The sequence below is a fragment of the Mesoplodon mirus genome (genome assembly GCF_964341445.2).
Source record: "Mesoplodon mirus genome assembly, chromosome: 5".
Lineage (NCBI taxonomy): Eukaryota > Metazoa > Chordata > Mammalia > Artiodactyla > Ziphiidae > Mesoplodon > Mesoplodon mirus.
Window position 1 is genome coordinate 2,970,154 of NC_138980.1, and position 17,585 is coordinate 2,987,738.

Here is a 17,585-nt window from a genome sequence, read left to right on the forward strand (position 1 = left end):
TTTCGTGGAGTTCTTACTCACCCTTGACCTACCCCCTTTCCAGTGCTGCAGCAATCTTAGTCTTGAGTAGCCAGAAGCCCAATTCCCAGTTTTCCCCTCAAACTAAAGGGAGAAAGAGCAAACCTGATTGCAAATTATTGTGTATTTCTGCTCTAACGTGTCTTAAGGATACCTAAAACACTGGTGTGGCAGAAAAAGCTGTGAGGCAGAATACAAATCCACAGTAAAAGCTGTGAGGCAGAATACAAATCCACAGACGTCTGGAGCAACAGACTGTGGGTAAAGATACATAACAGACCATTTAAGGCTATTTGGAAATACAGGACATTCAAAAGCTTCCACGTATATGGAGGAATTTAAGAAAGCCACATGCAAGCCCAAGACACACACTCAGAAAACTCCTGAGAAGACCTTAAACTTTTACCTCAGGCTAATCCCAAGATTAAGAGTATCCTAACTAAGTGATGAAGGAGTGTCCCAGCAAAGAGCAAATATGTAAAGACGGGGAGAAGTAGATGGTCTTTTGGGGGTTTTTTTCAGTGTTTTTTTGTTTGTTTCAGCTCCTGAGATTCATGGAATTCTCTGTCAAAAGATTAGCTGAACACAAGCTATAGGAACAGAGTCTTCAGTGATCACACATGACAATATACAGTCTTTGCAGAAATAGTTTGGAAAAGTCCCAAAACCAATGAACTACAATGGCCTTCAAAAAATAAAAAAAGCAAACCCTGGGGAAGGCAAGGAGTCTAATTTCCAGAGTTACCACATCATAATAGAAAAACATTCAATTTTTAGCAACAAAATCACAAGGCACAAAAAGAAACAAGAAAATGTGGCTCATTTAAAGCTGATAGAACCAACTCTGAGGAAACCTAGACATCAGACTTACTAGACAAAGACTTTAAAATAATCATCTTAAATATGCTGCAAGTAAATGGAAAACATGGACAAAGAACTAAAGGAAATCAGGCAAACAATATATAAACAAAGCTGAAATGAAAAATTCGCTAGAGGAATTCAACACCAGAGTTGTGAAGGGAGAAAAAAAGGACTGAACACAGGACTATTAAAAATATCAACTCTTACAAACAGAAAAATATATATATATGAAGAAAAGTGAACAGAGCCTAAGAGACTTGTGGGTCACCATCAAGTCAGTCAACATACACATTTTGAGAATCTCAAAAGGAAAAGAGAAAGAAAAGGGCACAGACATTACTTGAAAAAACAATAGCCATAAGTTTCCCAAATTTGAGGGAAGAGACAGACCTAAAAATCTTGAAGTAGGATAAACTAAAGAGACCCACACCAACCCACATCATAGTCAAACTGGCCAAAGCCAAAGCAAAAACCTTGAAATCAGGAAGAGAGAAGCAATTCATAGTATAAAGGATCTGCAATAAGATCATCAGTCAATTTCTCATCAGAAACCTTAGAGGCCAAAAGGTAGTAAGATGATATACTTAAAGTGCTAAAAGAAAAAAATTGCGAACCACGATTTCTATATTCAGCAATACTGTCCTTCAAAAATGAGGGAGAGGGCTTCCCTGGTGGCGCAGTGGTTGAGAGTCCACCTGCCGATGCAGGGGACACGGGTTCGTGCCCCGGTCTGGGAGGATCCCACGTGCCACGGAGCAGCTGGGCCCGTGAGCCATGGCCGCTGAGCCTGCGCGTCCGGAGCCTGTGCTCCGCAATGGGAGAGGCCACAACAGTGAGAGGCCCGCGTACCGCAAAAAAAAAAAAAAAAAAAAAGAGGGAGAAATTAAGATATTCCCAGACAAACAAAAGTTGAAGGAATTCATTACCACTAGACCCACAATACCAGAAATGCTAAAGAGAGTCCTTAATGTTGAAAGGAAAGGATGCTAGACAGTAACTCAGTCATACTTGAGAAAAGATAAAGTTACCAGCAGTAAGGGTAAATATATAAACCCATATTTTTAAAAAGAAACAACATTGTTGTCATTTTAGTTTGTAACTCCACTTCTTATTTTCTACAGAATTTAAAAGATGAATGCATAAAAAACAATTATAAATGAAAGATGTAATTTTTGACATCAGTAATATAAGGGGGGAAGAACTTTGTAAGAGAGGAGTTTATGTATGCAACTGAAGCAAAGTTGCTATCAACTGAAATTAGTTATATTAGGATATTCTATATAATCCCACGGTAACTGCAAAAAAAAATCTAAAGAATATGCATGAAAGGAGATTAAAAGGAAATCAAAACATGTCACTGCAAAAAATCAACTAAACACAAAAAAGGTAGGCAGTAATGGAGGAAAATGAGAGACGACAGAGCTATAAGATAGATAGATGGACACAAAACAAATAGCAATGTGACAAAATAAGTCTCCTCTTTTCAGTAATTATTTTTAAAGTAAATAGATTAAACTATCTAATCAAAAGGCAGATGTGGGGGAGGTGATATCAACAGATGAAGGACTAGGAAGCTCTAGGTCCTCATTCCCCACAGAAATGCAAGTTAACATCAAAATATGGGCCAGAATACCTTTATGAGAACACTACTAAATTGGAAAAACCCAGTTTTCCTCCTCCTGGGTAGGAAAAAACCCAGTCTTTCCCTCCTTTGTTTCTCTCCTGTGTGTCTTCTTTACCACTCGCACAGAACACTTCACTTCTGACACTTCTAATGACCAAATTCGGGGTGGGGGGTCCGCACAAGTAACTCTCTGCAACAGCAGCTGGGTGTCCAACAATTCTGACACTATCTACCTGGAGACAGTGTCAGATACCACAGGCTAAGGGCTCAGTACCACAAAACTGCTCCCCACATCAGATGCCAATTACAAGTAGTAGGTCCCCAGGTTACCCACAATTTCTGTCTGACTTGGCTACACATCAGGGGTTCCCATGATCCCTTCCTTGGGTTCAATGAATTTGCTAGAGCGGCTCACAGAGCTCAGGGAAATGCTTTATGTTTACCAGTTTATTAAAGGATATGATAAAGGATATAGATGAACAGCCAAATGAAGAGACGCACAGGCCAAGGTATGGGGAAAGGGTGCAGCGCTTCCATGCCCTCTTCAGGCATGCCACTCTCGCAGCACCTCCATGTGTTCACCAATCCGGAAGCTCTCTGAATCCCGTACTTTTGGGATTTTCATGGAGGCTTCATCATGTAGGCATGATTTATCATTAATCCCATTTTCAGCTCTTTCCCTTCTCAAGAGAATGGGGAGTGGGTGGGGCTGAAAATTCCAAGCTTCCAATCATGGCTTGGTCTTTCTGGTAACCAGCCCTCATCCAGGAGTCATCCAGGCACCCAGAGTCACCTCATTAAAACAAAGGACACTCCTATCACGCAGGAAATTACAAGGGTTTCAGGAGCCCTGTGCCAGGAACCCAGGTCAAAAACCAAATATTAGGACAAAAGATGCTCCTAGTGCTCTTATCACATAGGAAATTACAAGGATTTCAGGAGCTCTGTTCCAGGAACTGGGGCAGAGATCTACACATATTTTCTATTATCTCATAGCCCACCCCCTGGGCTCTGGCCACAGACCCCTTACAGCAAAATGATACCCAAGTCAAAAGATAGTGGCACATTACTAGAACCCCATGCAATCATTAATAATCATTCCAGTTCATCATTTTGTTGTATGAGGATGTCTCCCAGGGTTAGGCCACTCCAGTTTGCAGTCTTTCATTCGATCGTATCAGGTTCCAAAAGCAGGAGTGGTTTCAGCAAACATATGGCTTCACTCTTTCCGACATCTGACATAATTGAGCTAAGAAACAATGTCGTCTCTTGCTCTGAGCTCTTTTGAGGTACTAATGCAATACTGAATTTACCTTTTTACATAACACATTTATTCACTACTTACCCTTAGCTACTATTCCTTCTTCTCCTCATTTATACCCAAACTCTTCCATTTTTGGAAGGTTCATTAGATTCAACCATTGGGCCGGTCTAGGCTGCAGAAAGCAATATTAGCCTAGCAAGTGCCTTCCCTCAGTCCACTCCCATTTAGAGAGGGTGAGGTGACGTAGGTGCAGAACTAGTGGGCTATCTTTACCACCAAGCAATATAGCTGCATTCAGTCTTGTCAGATGGGGTGAAGGCACATTCTGCCCCATCAGGCCCTTAGGAATTCTGACATAAGGTTTAAAAATATAGTTATAGTTTCTTGCTTAGGAATCAATCAACTTGTATTTGCAGCCCTGGTCATCAGGTAGGAAAAACAAACAAAAAGTTGAGGTGATGTGAGGAAGAAAAAGAAAAAAGAGAGAGAGAGAGAGAAAACTATAGTTATTATACCAACATCCTCCTCCTTTGGCAAGAAAGTAAGTCATATCAGCATCCTTTGTCACCCCTACTTCCCTAGATCCACCAGAAAAATAGAGGAATCTATCCAGTGGGGACACTCTTCTAGTCCCACTCATGTTTAGTATGAGTGGACACTCATGAAGGTGTGTAAAGCCAGCCCTTCAAGCCTTTATCTTCCTCCATTTTAGACAACCAATGTTTCAAATGCCCATTCCAATTCTCTATCAAACTAGTACTCAGAGGAGAATATTTCTCTGCCCATTGTTGGACATTACAGACTGTAAAATGTGTTCCTTGGTCTAAAGAAATGACAGTCAGCAACCCAAATTGGTGCAGTATCTTCTGTTCTAGTTCTTTCACAGTATTCTGAGCGTTTTCATCTACCATTGGGCAGGCATAGCCCTGTCCAGAGTCAGTGTCTATTCCCAGTGTCAGGACCCATTTGTAGCCCCCCATGGCTACTAGCATTGTCTCACATGCCAACCATGATCAGAGCCTTCCCACCAGGGAATCTGCCATATAGCCATGTGCAATCTCTGTCTCTCTCATTGACAGAGAGAACTTCTCTTACTGGCATTTTGTGCATGAGAGTACAAGAAGACTACGAGGAAATTCAACCCATCTTTACTTTGCTGCAGTGACCCCTATGTCCATACATTTCACGGACCCAGGTGGCCATCTCAAGGGAGCACACAGGAGTATCTGCTTGCTGATTCCAATCACCTACTAAACCTGGAAAGGAGTTCTTCTGATGGGCATTGACATGTCCTACTTTAATGCACCCCTCAAATTTCCACAAACCTGTGCCCTACAAGGGCATTCCTTTAATGGGCCAGGTTTCCATTGCCCTCCTGCCTGACCATATGGCCAGTCTATTGGCCAGCATCCATGAATCAATAAAAACCCAAACATAGGGGCTTATACCATTGTTCAATTCTTCCATCACTGTTAGGAAAACAGCATGCAAGTCAGCCCACCAATCTGATTTGTTTTACCTTCTTCAATCAGAGTGGTGGCCTTCCAAATAGGATGTTGTCCATTCACCTTCTAAATGCCATCCACAAACGAAGCAACTCTTTGTTGGTCAGTTGAGAGTTCTTTATAGGGCACTGTCCAAGAGACCAAAGAATCCAGCAACTCCTCACACAGTTACAGAGTCAGTCGTAGAGAAAAAGAAGCCCCCTATTCGTGAGTATCTCCTTGCACTCCCCAGGCAGCATCATCCTGTATAAACCATTTCTATTTTATTATGAAATCCTTCCAGGCACTGCCATCCCCATTAGAGTGATTCTCTGACATCATCCTACACATTGAGTATTTCAGGTTTTAAGATAATTTTATGTCCTTCAGTCATAGGGGTAGCTTCAATTAATAATGTCAAATGGCAAGATAGTAAATGCCCTTCAAATGGAAATTGTCTAGTATAAATTCCCAGTAGTGATAGCTGGGAGGCACTCACAGGCTTTTTTTTTTTCTTTTTTTTTTCACTCACAGGCTTTTGTCATAAACCGCAGTCTAGGCTCCACGGGCTATCACACAGAGAATCTGTCCCTACCAGCAATCCAACTTCTATTCCACACTCCTTACTGGTTCCTATTGATCATGTCCGATTAATATTGCTCAAAGGGTAGAGTTACATGCCTTCTGTTTACAATATTAGGTAGGGGAAACATCCCCCAGATACAACGCCCATCCCCATAATACAATCAGCAAAAAGAGACGCAGCCACTTCACATAAAGCCTGTTCAAACATCAATTCTACAAACTTCAATCTTAATTCTATCAACCCTCACTGTGGCCTCCATTAGGATCACATCAACAGGCTTTGTCTTACAATATTAGAAAGGGGAAGTATTCCTGGGCCAAACACAATATCGATTCCCATAAAATATTCAGGTAAAGAAGACACAACTTCTTTACATAAAGCTTGTTTAAACATTTCAACTTTCACAATCTTATTAACTCTTACACTTTTTTTTTTTTGGCTGTGCCACGCGGCTTGTGGAGATTGTAGTTCCCTGACCAGGGACTGAACCCAGGCCCTTGGCAGTGAAAGCACAAAGTCCTAACCAGTGGACCGCCAGGGAATTCCCAACTCACACTTTTATACTCTCTAAATCTAACTGTAGCCTGTGTCAGGGCTTCACCAGTAGGTCTTGGTACCACAGTTCATAGGACTCCTGTATCAACCCCCTGACCATTTTACCCACTCATGTGCAAAAGGCTTTGGGTCCTTAGTAAGGGTTGAGCCAAGGTACCCTGGCCCTTTTGTCAACTGTCAACTTGATTAATCTGCCTAACCACTGCCCCAAGTGACTGCTGGTGAGGTTCCTCATTGTAGTCTCTGCCTTCTGGCTTTTTACTTCTCCAAACTGGGATAAATAGAGCAGACTTGTTTGGGATCCCTACATGCTGGGGGACCAGCAGGAGATCCCTTTGGCTAACACCCAGTCTTTGGTACTGCTGTATGAAAACCTTTGTTTTAACCCCATCAATGTCCATTTTATTCATCCCACTTCTTTTTGTTGTTTTTTAATTAACATCTTTATTGGAGTATAATTGCTTTACAATGGTATGTTAGTTTCTGCTTTATAACAAAGTGAATCAGCTATACATATACATATATCCCTGTGTCTCTTCCCTCTTGCGTCTCCCTCCCTCCCACCTAGGTGGTCTTCATCCCACTTCTTAACAACCATCTAAATAAAGGTTTCCACCCTGCTGAGACAAGTCCTGTGACTCTCCCCTTTCTGTTTCACCTTTCTTTCACCCCTATCAATATTTGCTTAATTCACCTTATTCCTTAATAACCATATAAAAATTTCCACCCTGCTAAGACCAGTCTCTTGATTCTTTCCCCTGCTTTGGCTTGTTCTCTTGTCCCAGGAACGGGGGTCAGAGACCAATGGAAAACCAAAGCCAATAGAAAACCAAGAAGGGATTCCATTGAAAAGGGCAGGAAAAGTTCATGGCATTTTGCACACACACGCTTCTCCCCCACCTCAGTGTAGTTAGGTGGAACTAGGAGAAAACCTAGTTCTGGTTTGCCTGGGGCCTGCCTGAGGAACAGATTTCTGTCTCACCAGACTTGGAGCACTGACAGGCATGTTGGCATAGTTTGGAAGACACTGAAAAGGTAGGCAGGTGCCACAGCACAGTAGCTGCAGAAATTCTGAAGTTCAGCAGGCAGATGTCTGGGAGAGCAAGAAATTACAAGCTTCTGAGAAGAAATAAGGACAAGCAGTGTAGAGAAATTGAGACAGTTAAAAAGTACACACACAAGGCCAGAGAAGATACATCACTAGAAAAGGATGGGGAGGTCCCAAACTTCCAGGTGGGCTGATTGGTGAAAGTATTCTGCTAAACGAAGCCAGTCCATTAAGACCGGGACAGGAAGTTGTTTTGTTAAATGGCCAAATCTCAGCAACAGATCACAAAGTATACAAAGAAACAAGGAAACATGGCCCAATCAAAGGAACAAAATAAAACTCCAGACTGGACCCAAAAGAAAAACAGATTGCTGAATTTCTTAATGAAAAGCTCAAAACTACTTCTTAAAGATATTCAATTAGCTAAAAGAAAACACAGATATACAACTAAACAAAATCAGGAAATGCATGAACAAAATGAGAGTATCAACAAAGAGATAGAAACTATAAAAAAGAAGCAAACAGAAATTCTAGAGCTGAAAAATATAATAGCTGAGCCAACCTTACCCTGATACTAGAGCCGGACAAAAACACTAGAAGAAAATTAAAGACCAATAGCCTTGATAAATATGAACACAAAAATCCTCAATAAAATACTAGCAAACTGAATTCAAAAGCACATTGAAAGGATTATACACAACAAAGTAGGATTTCTGGAATGCAAGAATAGTTCAACATGTAAAAATCATGTAAAATAAAACATGTTCATATTAATTGATGCAGAAAATGCATTTAACAAGATTCAACACTGTTTCACGATAAAAACACTTAATAAACTAGGAATAGAAGGAAACCATCTCAACGTAACAAAGGCCATATATGAAAAAATATCACAACTAACATCATATGAAATAGTGAAATATTGAAAACTTTTCCTCTACCAACAGGATCGAGATAAGGATGCCCACTCTGGCCATTCTACTCAACGTAATACCAGAAGTCCTAGCCAGAACCTTTCGGCAAGAACAATAAATAAATAAATAAAAGGCATCCAAATTGGAAATGAAGAAATAGCATTACCTGTTTGTGGATGACATGATCTTATATGTAGAAATCCCTAAAGATTTTTTAAGAACCTGTTAGAACTAATAAACAAATTCAGCAAAGTTGTTGGAATCTAAATTAACACACTAAAATCTATTCATTTTAGTTGCATTTCTATACACTAACAATGAACAACATGAAGTGGAAATTAAGTAAACAATTCCATTTACCACAGCATTGAAAAGAATAAAATATTTAGGAACAATCCTAACCAAGAAGGTGCAAGAGTTGTAAACTGACAAAAAAACATTAATGAAAGCACTTTAAAGAAACACCAAAAAATGTAAAGACATCTCAGGTTCATAGACTGGAAGACTTAATGTTGACAGTATGTCAATACTACCCAAAGTAATATTCAGATTCAATGCAATCTCTATCAAAATCCCAATGGCATTTTTGGCACAAATAGAAAAAGCCACCTAAAAATTCATACGTTATATCAAGGAACTCCAGTGGCCAAAACAATTCTGAAAAAGAACAAAGTTGGAAGACTTACACTTCCTCATTTCAATACGTATTACAAAGCTACAGAAATCAAAACAGTATTGTACTGGCATTAAAGACAGACATATAGATCAATGAATCAGCATAGAGTGCCAGAAATAAACCTTCATGTATACAGCCAGGTAATTTTCAAAAAGGGTGCTGAGACCACTCAGTAGGGAAAGGACAGTCCCTAACAAATGGTGTTGGAAAAACTGGATATCGTGCACAAGGATAAAGTTGAACACTTATCTTGCACCATATACAAAAATTAACTCAAAACATACCAAAGACCTAAATGTAAGAGGTAAAATTATAAAACGCTTAGAAAAAAACACAGGGGAAAAGATTCATGACACTGGATTTGGCAATGATTTCTTGAATATGACACCAAAAGCAGAGGCAACAAAAGCTAATACAGACAAATGGGACTACATCAAACTTAAAACTTCATCAAAGGATATAATCAACAAAGTAGAGAGGCAATACATGGAATGGGAGAAAATATTTGCAAGTTATATCTTACAAGGAGTTAATATCTAGAATATATAAAGAACTCCTATATCTTAGTAACAAAAAAAGTAACCTAACTAAAAAGTGGACAAAAAACATGAACAGTCATTTCTCTAAAGATGTACAAATGGCCAATAAGCATACAAAAAGATGCTCAACATCACTAATCACTAGGGAAATGCAAACCAATACCATAATGATTTATCACCTCATACCCATTAGGATGACCACTATCAAAAAACAAAAAACAGAAAATAACAAATGTTGGTAAGGATGTGGAGAAACTGGAACCCTTGTGCACTGTTAATGTGAATATAAAATGGTGCAGCCATTATGTAAAACAGTATGATGGTACCTCAAAAAATTAAAAACAGAACTACCATATGATCCAGAAATACCACTTCTGAGCATTTAACCAAAAGAATTGAAAGCAGGGTCTCAAAGAGACACCCAGGTTCATAGCAGCACTATTCACAATAGCCAAGAGGTGAGAGCAACTCACATGTCCACCTACAGATGAATGGATAAAGAAGATGTGGTATGTATCTACAATAGAACATTATTCAGCCTTAAAAGGAAATCTTATCACATGTTACAACATGGATGAAACGAGAACATTATGCTAAGTGGAATAAACCACTCACAAAAAGACAAATACTGTATGATTCCACTTACATGAGGTGTCTAAAGTATTTAAATTCATAGAAACAGAAAGTAGGATGGTGGTTACCAGGAGTGGGTGGAGGGGAAAATGGAAAGTTGATGTTTAATGGGTATAGTCTCAGTTTTGTCAGATAAAAATGTCCTGGAGATTAGTTGCACAACAATGTGAATATACTTAACACTACTGAAATGTACACTTAAAAGTGGTTAAGATGGTAAATTTTATTTCATGTATTTTTTACAATTAAAAATAACAAAATTTAAAGCAAGCATTATCAGAGAAAATGAGGGTAACTTCACGGGGAAAAAAGGTGGGACTCATCAGAAAGATATAATAATTTTAAACTTTATTCATCTAACAATATAACTTCAAAATACAGTAAAAAGTAATAGAATTATAGAAATCGACAAATCTATCGTAACAGTAAGAGATTTCAACACACCTCTTCCAGTAACTGATGGTCAAGCAGACAAAATTACTGAGACTTGAACAACAGAACTGACATGTTTGACCTATCCTACTGTAAACGGAGACAGGGAATGACATTAGCATGGTGGTGGAATAGGAATGCATCTCCCTAAACAAACAATGACTTGGAAGGCAACTACAGACAAAAGTGCCTTTGTGAAAGCCTTGGGATCCAGATAGGAGGTTGCAAAACCCCAGTGAACCCCAAGGCCGAGGATAGCTGCTCTAAAAAGGCAGGCCCACACCCTGGTGGCAAGCTCATATGGTTCTGCCAGCAAACTGAAAGCAGCCCCAACTCCCTACAGACTCAGCTCCAGACCTGCCTGGTCACGGTCCTGTAACCATCTGACAAGGGACCCAGGAGGAATCATGCATCCGTACCCCTAGTAACAGGCCTACCATCCTTGGACCAGACTACAGATCCTGAAGCAGCCCTGTGACCTGGCTCTAGCCCTGCTCCCAGTCCTGCTCACCCAGGGATCCAGCAACACCCATCTGTGCCCCTGGCAGCAGGCCTGCCAACCTTAGTGCCAGCTGTAGGTCCTGAAGTGGCACTGAGACTTGGTTTCAGCACTGCTCCAGTGTGGTCCTAGAGGCAGTCCTGCCCACCTGGGGATCTGGCAGGAACCAACCAACCAGCCAAAAGCATTTAACCATAAAGGAAATGACTGATAACTTCTACTACATTTAAATTAAGAACTTTTCAGCCCATCAGAATAAACTCAAAAATGGGAGAAGTTATCTGTAACAAATATAAGGGATTAGCATCTAGGAGGTAAAAATAATCTAGGATATATAAAGAAATCCCAGACACAATTAAGAAAAACACAAATAACACAACAGGAAAATGGGCAAAATGGTATCAGGAGGCACTTCTCAAAGGAAATACAAAAAGAAGACAGACAGGAAAAGATGCTCAATCTCATTACTGTTCAGGAAATGAAATTAAAACGACAATCAGATATCATTTCACAGATACCAAGTTGGCAAAAATTTTAAAGGCAGAGATTGTCAAGTGTTGAAAAGGACAGTGAGTAATGCAAGAGGCCACATACGGCTGAAAGGAGTGTAGACAGTGTGCTAGTACCTACTAAAGCTGAACATGCACAAACCCACGCACCCAGCAGTCCACCCCAGGTATTTACCCTAGAGCAGGGGTCCTCAGCCTCGACACTCGCATTAGGAGTCAGACAATTCTTTGGTGCGTGGGAGAGCAGGAGGAGATGGGAAAGCTGTCCTGTGCATTGTAGTAAGTTTAGCAGTGTGCCTGGCCTCTACCCGCTAGAGACAGGAGCACACCACCTCCCAGTTATAACAACCAAAAGTGTTTCCCTTTCTTCCCTTACCCCATCCCACCTCACCTCCCTCACCCCTGTTTGAGAACTACTTCATCTGTGCACCAGGAGACCAGGACAAGAATGTCCACTGCAGCACTGTTTATTTAGAGGAGCAAAAACTAGAGACAGCCCAAACGGCCATCAACAGAATGGAAGCAGTGCAATACCACAGAAAAAGTGAGTGAAGAACTTTAGCCACACACACGACTGAATGGATCTCAAATAAAAGACAATAAGCAAAAAAAAAAAAAAAAGAAAGAAAGAAAGAAAGAAAACTTGCTACATGGTTTCATTTTATAAGGATCAAAAAGTTAAACAAAACTAAAATATTATCTGGAGACACATACACATTGTAAAACTATAAAGAAAAGCAAGGAAATGATTAAGAGGAACTTCAGAATAGTAGTTACCTCTGAAGAGAAAAGATGCAACTGGGGCAGACATACAGGGGATTTCTAAGATTTCGACAAGGTTCTATTTCTTAAACTGAGTGGAGTGTTCAAAGTTCTTTCATGACTCTTTAAACTGTTCCTATGCATCTTGTATGTTTTTGAATGCATATTTTGCACAGTTATACATGCACTCACAAAGGCACAGGGACATTCCCACACACCTGAGCAAATATGATCAAGTTGACCCATTCGATGTCCTTTGAGAAGACCACTCTCTGCAGTGACACGGAAGTGGCAGGCAGAAGGCAGTCATCTGTGGTGCTCCGGAGCACATATATCTTTTGCAGTTAGAGGAAGAAAATTAGAATACAGTCATCTCCGCACTCAACACTTTGTGTCTCTCATGAAGAATCTCCTTATAGAATCCTCATAAAATCATTTACCTAAATTTTCTCAAAGCCCAGCTAGTCTGCATCCCAGCTTGTCAACTCAGTACCTCTGATCACCCATGTCCTCCTCTGGTCCACTTGACAGTGCACTTAACTTCCTCTAAGCTTGTGAGAAGAGCTCACTGCCCAACCAGACCACAAGCTCCAGGCATCAAGGAAGTGAGTCCCCACAGGCATTCAATGAATCTGTGTATGTAACCACAACCTCTACAGGGCTCCTGCCTCCCTTCTCTTCTGACCTTCCTTGGCACTCACACAGGCTGGTTGCAGATGCCAGGTGTCTGAGGTATGGGAAAAAGACTTTGGTCCTGCAACTCCCCAACCTCCCATTCACACGTATGCAGTCTGGTAAGAATGTGGACTATGGAGCCAACAGGGGTGAGCTGTGTGACTGTGGGCAAATCACTTACCTTCTCTATGCCCTCATCTCCTCACCCACAAAATGGGATCTGCATGGTACCACCCCTTGTAGGGTGTTATGAGGATGAGAGTCAATGCCTGTGAAGCACACACAACAGGCCTGGCTCTACAAGTGGTAGCGATTTTTTCAGATCCACAACCCTTCACCTACAATTCTCAAAAGTCAAAAATGTTGTGAAAACTGAACATTATTTCAAAATTTGGGCAACAAACTGCCTGGCAGCAAAACCTGAAAATATCTGAGGCTCTTTATAATACCTATTTCTATTACTTACTATAGATATTGATAGATATTGCTAAGGAAATCCTATATTTGATTAAGGAGTGCTTCAGTGTGACTCTGATAAAATTCAAACATTCTGACTTTTCCCCATGTCTGGTTGGGTTTGAGTCAGAGAGTATGACCTGTGTTACCATTTCACAGTCACATCACTCTCAGCAGCTCATCTCATCACCTTTTCCTGACCCTTATCCACTCACCAACATTCAGTAACAGCCCCCAACCAGTCATTCCCACACCAGCCCATCCTCATAGCCTAGGGAGAACTTCCCGAGGTCACAATCCCACGAGCCCTGGAAATAGGTCAAGGCCCCTAACAGCTGGGTCCCCAGCCTTCTCCCACCTGGGCTCAGGCCAACTCACATCCTGCAACCTCCTTCTCCAAGTTGAGGCTTCCTCTATCACAGATTTCACCTCAATTACAACACATGACCCCACCACATGCCCTCTGATGGCAGGGCAGGTGCAGAATTTATTCACCTCTGCATCCGCAGAAGCCAACACAGCTCCTGGCATGCAACAGGCACCCAATAAATACTTGCTGAACTGAACAACTTGTGCTGCTAAGAAAATGGCCATACTGCAGGGCATCCTCCACATCCTGTAGCAGGCCTTCATCTTCATCTTCACTTTCTGGCTTTAAGACAGCTATTTTAAAAAGTATTAGGAACTCTTAATATTTGATTGCCCCTAACCAAAATGCATTCCCAAAGATTCTCTGAAACTCTGCATAGGAAATGTCTATCAGTGGAGACCCAATTGATACAGTGGACTAGATGTGGGTGGCTTGGAGCTGTGTTTTGTGCATATTGGGATGGAAATTCTTTTTTTTTCTTTTTTTTTGCGGTACGCGGGCCTCTCACTGTTGTGGCCTCTCCCGCTGCAGAGCACAGGCTCCAGACGCACAGGCTCAGCGGCCATGGCTCACAGGCTTGGCCGTTCCGCGGCATGTGGGATCTTCCAGGACCAGGGCACGAACCCGTGTCCCCTGCATTGGCAGGCGGACTCTCAACCACTGCACCACCAGGGAAGCCCCTGGAAATGCTTTTGAGATAACCCAGAAAGGTAGCGATAGGCCACAATCCCTGTGGGTCTGAGACAGAGAAATGGCCTGGGCTGAAGTGATAAACAAGTGAGTTTTCTGAGGATTTATGGAATGCTCAAAGCCACAAGAATCCTTGAAGCCACAAGAGATCATGCAAGGGAGGAAGCCCACACTGAAAGAGAAGCTGGCCAAGGAGGGCATCTGCAGAGATCTGAGGGAGGAGGTTGACTTGAGAGGTAGGAGGAGAACTAGGAGAGGCTGAGCAGCCAAGGGCCAGATGGGTCAAGGCACAGAGGGTGACCACCTATGCCAAAGCTGCCGGAAGGCTCAGCTGGACGTTCTCAACTGGCCCTGGCATCCAAGAAGAAAAGCCTCTTTGATTTGAGATCTGGTGGTCCCAAGGGCCACTCTGAAGGATCTTGGAGGTAAGGGGGCTTCTCCTGTTTAAAATATAAAATTTTCCAATGAGACACGACAACTAAATGCATCTAAATCCTGACTTGGATCCTATACTACAAAAAGGAAATGGACAAGAAGAGCAAAAAAAATCTGAATAAGGCCTGTAGATGTTAGGTGTCCTGGTTTTGCTAATTTTTCTGTTAAATAAGATGTTAACATTTGGGGAACCTAGGTGACTAGAATGTGGGAATTCTTTGTACTAGTTTTAAAACTTTTTTCAAATTCTTAAGTTACTTCAAAGAAAATTTTTTTAATAAGACATTTTATAAACGTAAATGCCTCAAAGCTAAGCCAGGTGTACCACAGCTCAGGAATGGCCTTTGTGAAACGGGGCCCTCCTCCTTCTTCTCCTACCCATCTCAATACCAAACAAAAAGGGGGGAAAAGGGGAAAACAAAGACCCTATGCAACGTCGGCGATCCCAGAAGCAGGCAGAAACTGTAAATGCCAGAAATGCCCTGCACCCAGCGCGCCCCGCGCGGAGCCGCCCCTCCCCCTAAGGGGCGTGGGGTGGGAGCCGCACCCCACCCACCCCGCCCGACCCCGCCCACAGATGTCCGCCCACACCGCCCCCAATCTGCCCCGCGTCAGCCTGACCCAGCCCCAGCTCCGCCCACAGTCCGTCCGGCCTCCAGCCCGGGCCCGCCCCCGATTCCTACCAAGGGTCCCAGCCACTCCTCCCTTAGTACATCCTGCTTTTAGCAGGCCCCGGTCCCGCCCACAGCCCGGCCTCGCCCAAAGTCTCCCGCCCCCAAGCCCGCTCCGCCCCAGCGGGGTCCTCCCCGGTCCCAGCCCAGCCTCCCCGTCCCGCAGCGAGAGCGCCCCCGTGCGGCCCTCTGAGCTCCGCGCCCGGAGGTCCATTGTCCCTGTCCCGGTCCCACCTACCCATCGTCCGCCCGCGGCAGCGAGGGCCAACGCCTCGGGCACCGTTGAGAAAACGCAACGCCAGGGCGCGCCGCTCCCACATCCAAGAGGGGCCCAGTCGGCGGTGCAAGCGGGACGACGCCTACCTGCGCCGAACGGACCGGAGCCTCGTGGGTTCGCGCCAGATACCACCGGCAGCGCGGAGCCCAGAGCGCCGCTGCCCCGCCGGCGTCGGGCGTCGCGGCCGCGCAACGTCCGGCACGAGAGCGCTCCGCTCGCCTCGGCCCGCCTTCTACTCTCCGCCCAGGACACGCCCCTGCCCCGGACACGCCCCCGATTCAAGCGACCATCGAGACATTGGGGCCTCCGCGGCGCCTAGAGGGAACGCAGAAGTTCCTCTGAGGCAGGGCCCAAGACGGCAGAAATATCTTCTGCCCCTCTTGCAGCCCCTTCTCGTCCTGTCTCCTTGCCTGCTAGCCTAGGCACTTTCCTCGCTATTACTCAGGAGGGCACGAAGTCTTTTTTTCTTTCTAGGTCGGTGGTTCTCCAATGTACTTCCAGACCAGTGGCAGCTTCACTTGGGAACTTGATAGAAATGCAAATCCTGGGGCCCCACCCCAGACCTACTGAATCAGAAACTCCGAGGCCAGGCCCAACAATCTGCGTTACTGGACCAACCTCACGCCCTGGACTTTTGGTCTGGATAATTCTTTGTTGTGGGGCCCTGTCCCATGTATTGCAGGTAGGATCACCTGATAAAATATAGGGCGCCAAGTTAAATTTGAATTTCAGATAAAAATATACTCTAAAATTAATCTTGGAGTTATGTATTTCATCTGGCAACCCTACCCACAGGTATTTTTATTTGCTAAATCTGGCAGCCGTGATTTTAGGATTTTGAGCATCCCTCGCCTCTACCCACTAGGTGCCAGCAGCACACCACACCCCTGCTCCACCAGTTACAACTAAAATTGTCTGCAGGGCTTCCCTGGTGGCGCAGTGGTTGAGAATCTGCCTGCTAATGCAGGGGACACGGGTTCGAGCCCTGGTCTGGGAAGATCCCACATGCCGCGGAACAACTGGGCCCGTGAGCCACAGCTGCTGAGCCTGCGCATCTGGAGCCTGTGCTCCAGCAACAAAAGAGGCCTCGATAGTGAGAGGCTCGCGCACCGCGATGAAGAGTGACCCCCCGCTTGCCACAACTAGAGAAAGCCCTCGCACAGAAGTGAAGAACCAACATAGCCAAAAATAAATAAATAAACAAATGTGGGTTTAAAAAAATTAAAAAAATAAAAATAAAAACTGGAAATAATAACAGTCCTTTATAAAAAAAAAATTGTCTGCAGACAAGGTACCTTGCGCGCAGCGGGGCAGGGGGGGGTGCGGAGAGAAATCGGGGCGGGGGAATCCCCCTTCCAGCCTGGACCACTCCCATCGCCTCCCCATACACACACTTCTGAGACTGCTCCATAAAGTATATAGGAAGTGACTTTACAGAAAAGGGTGCCTTGGCCTCCAAGCGTTTTTCTAAACACAAAAGTCCTTGGGACCAAACTGTGCTAAACATTCAAGAAGAGGGCCATATAGTGAAGGTTTTGTATTTGCATAAGGGTTTTGGTCATTGTAAAGTGTAAACCACTTGGGTCAGAAAAATAAGTTACCATGCC

The 17,585-nt window shown here is 43.4% G+C and overlaps 1 protein-coding gene across 5 annotated transcripts in view; it reads right to left on the reverse strand.

Moving 5' to 3' along the window:
- Window positions 1-16,169, reverse strand: part of PGBD2 (piggyBac transposable element derived 2) — a 30,095-nt gene extending 13,926 nt beyond the window's left edge. The window contains exon 1 of one of the 5 annotated variants that reach the window (XM_082622397.1): window positions 16,065-16,169. The gene's annotated coding sequence lies outside the window, so the exon portion shown is untranslated. Of the gene's footprint in view, window positions 1-12,622; window positions 12,817-15,939 lie in introns of those variants that run through there. The other 4 variants (XM_082622396.1, XM_082622394.1, XM_082622398.1 and 1 more) reach the window with 4 other exon arrangements.
- Between the last annotated feature and the right edge of the window lie 1,416 nt (window positions 16,170-17,585).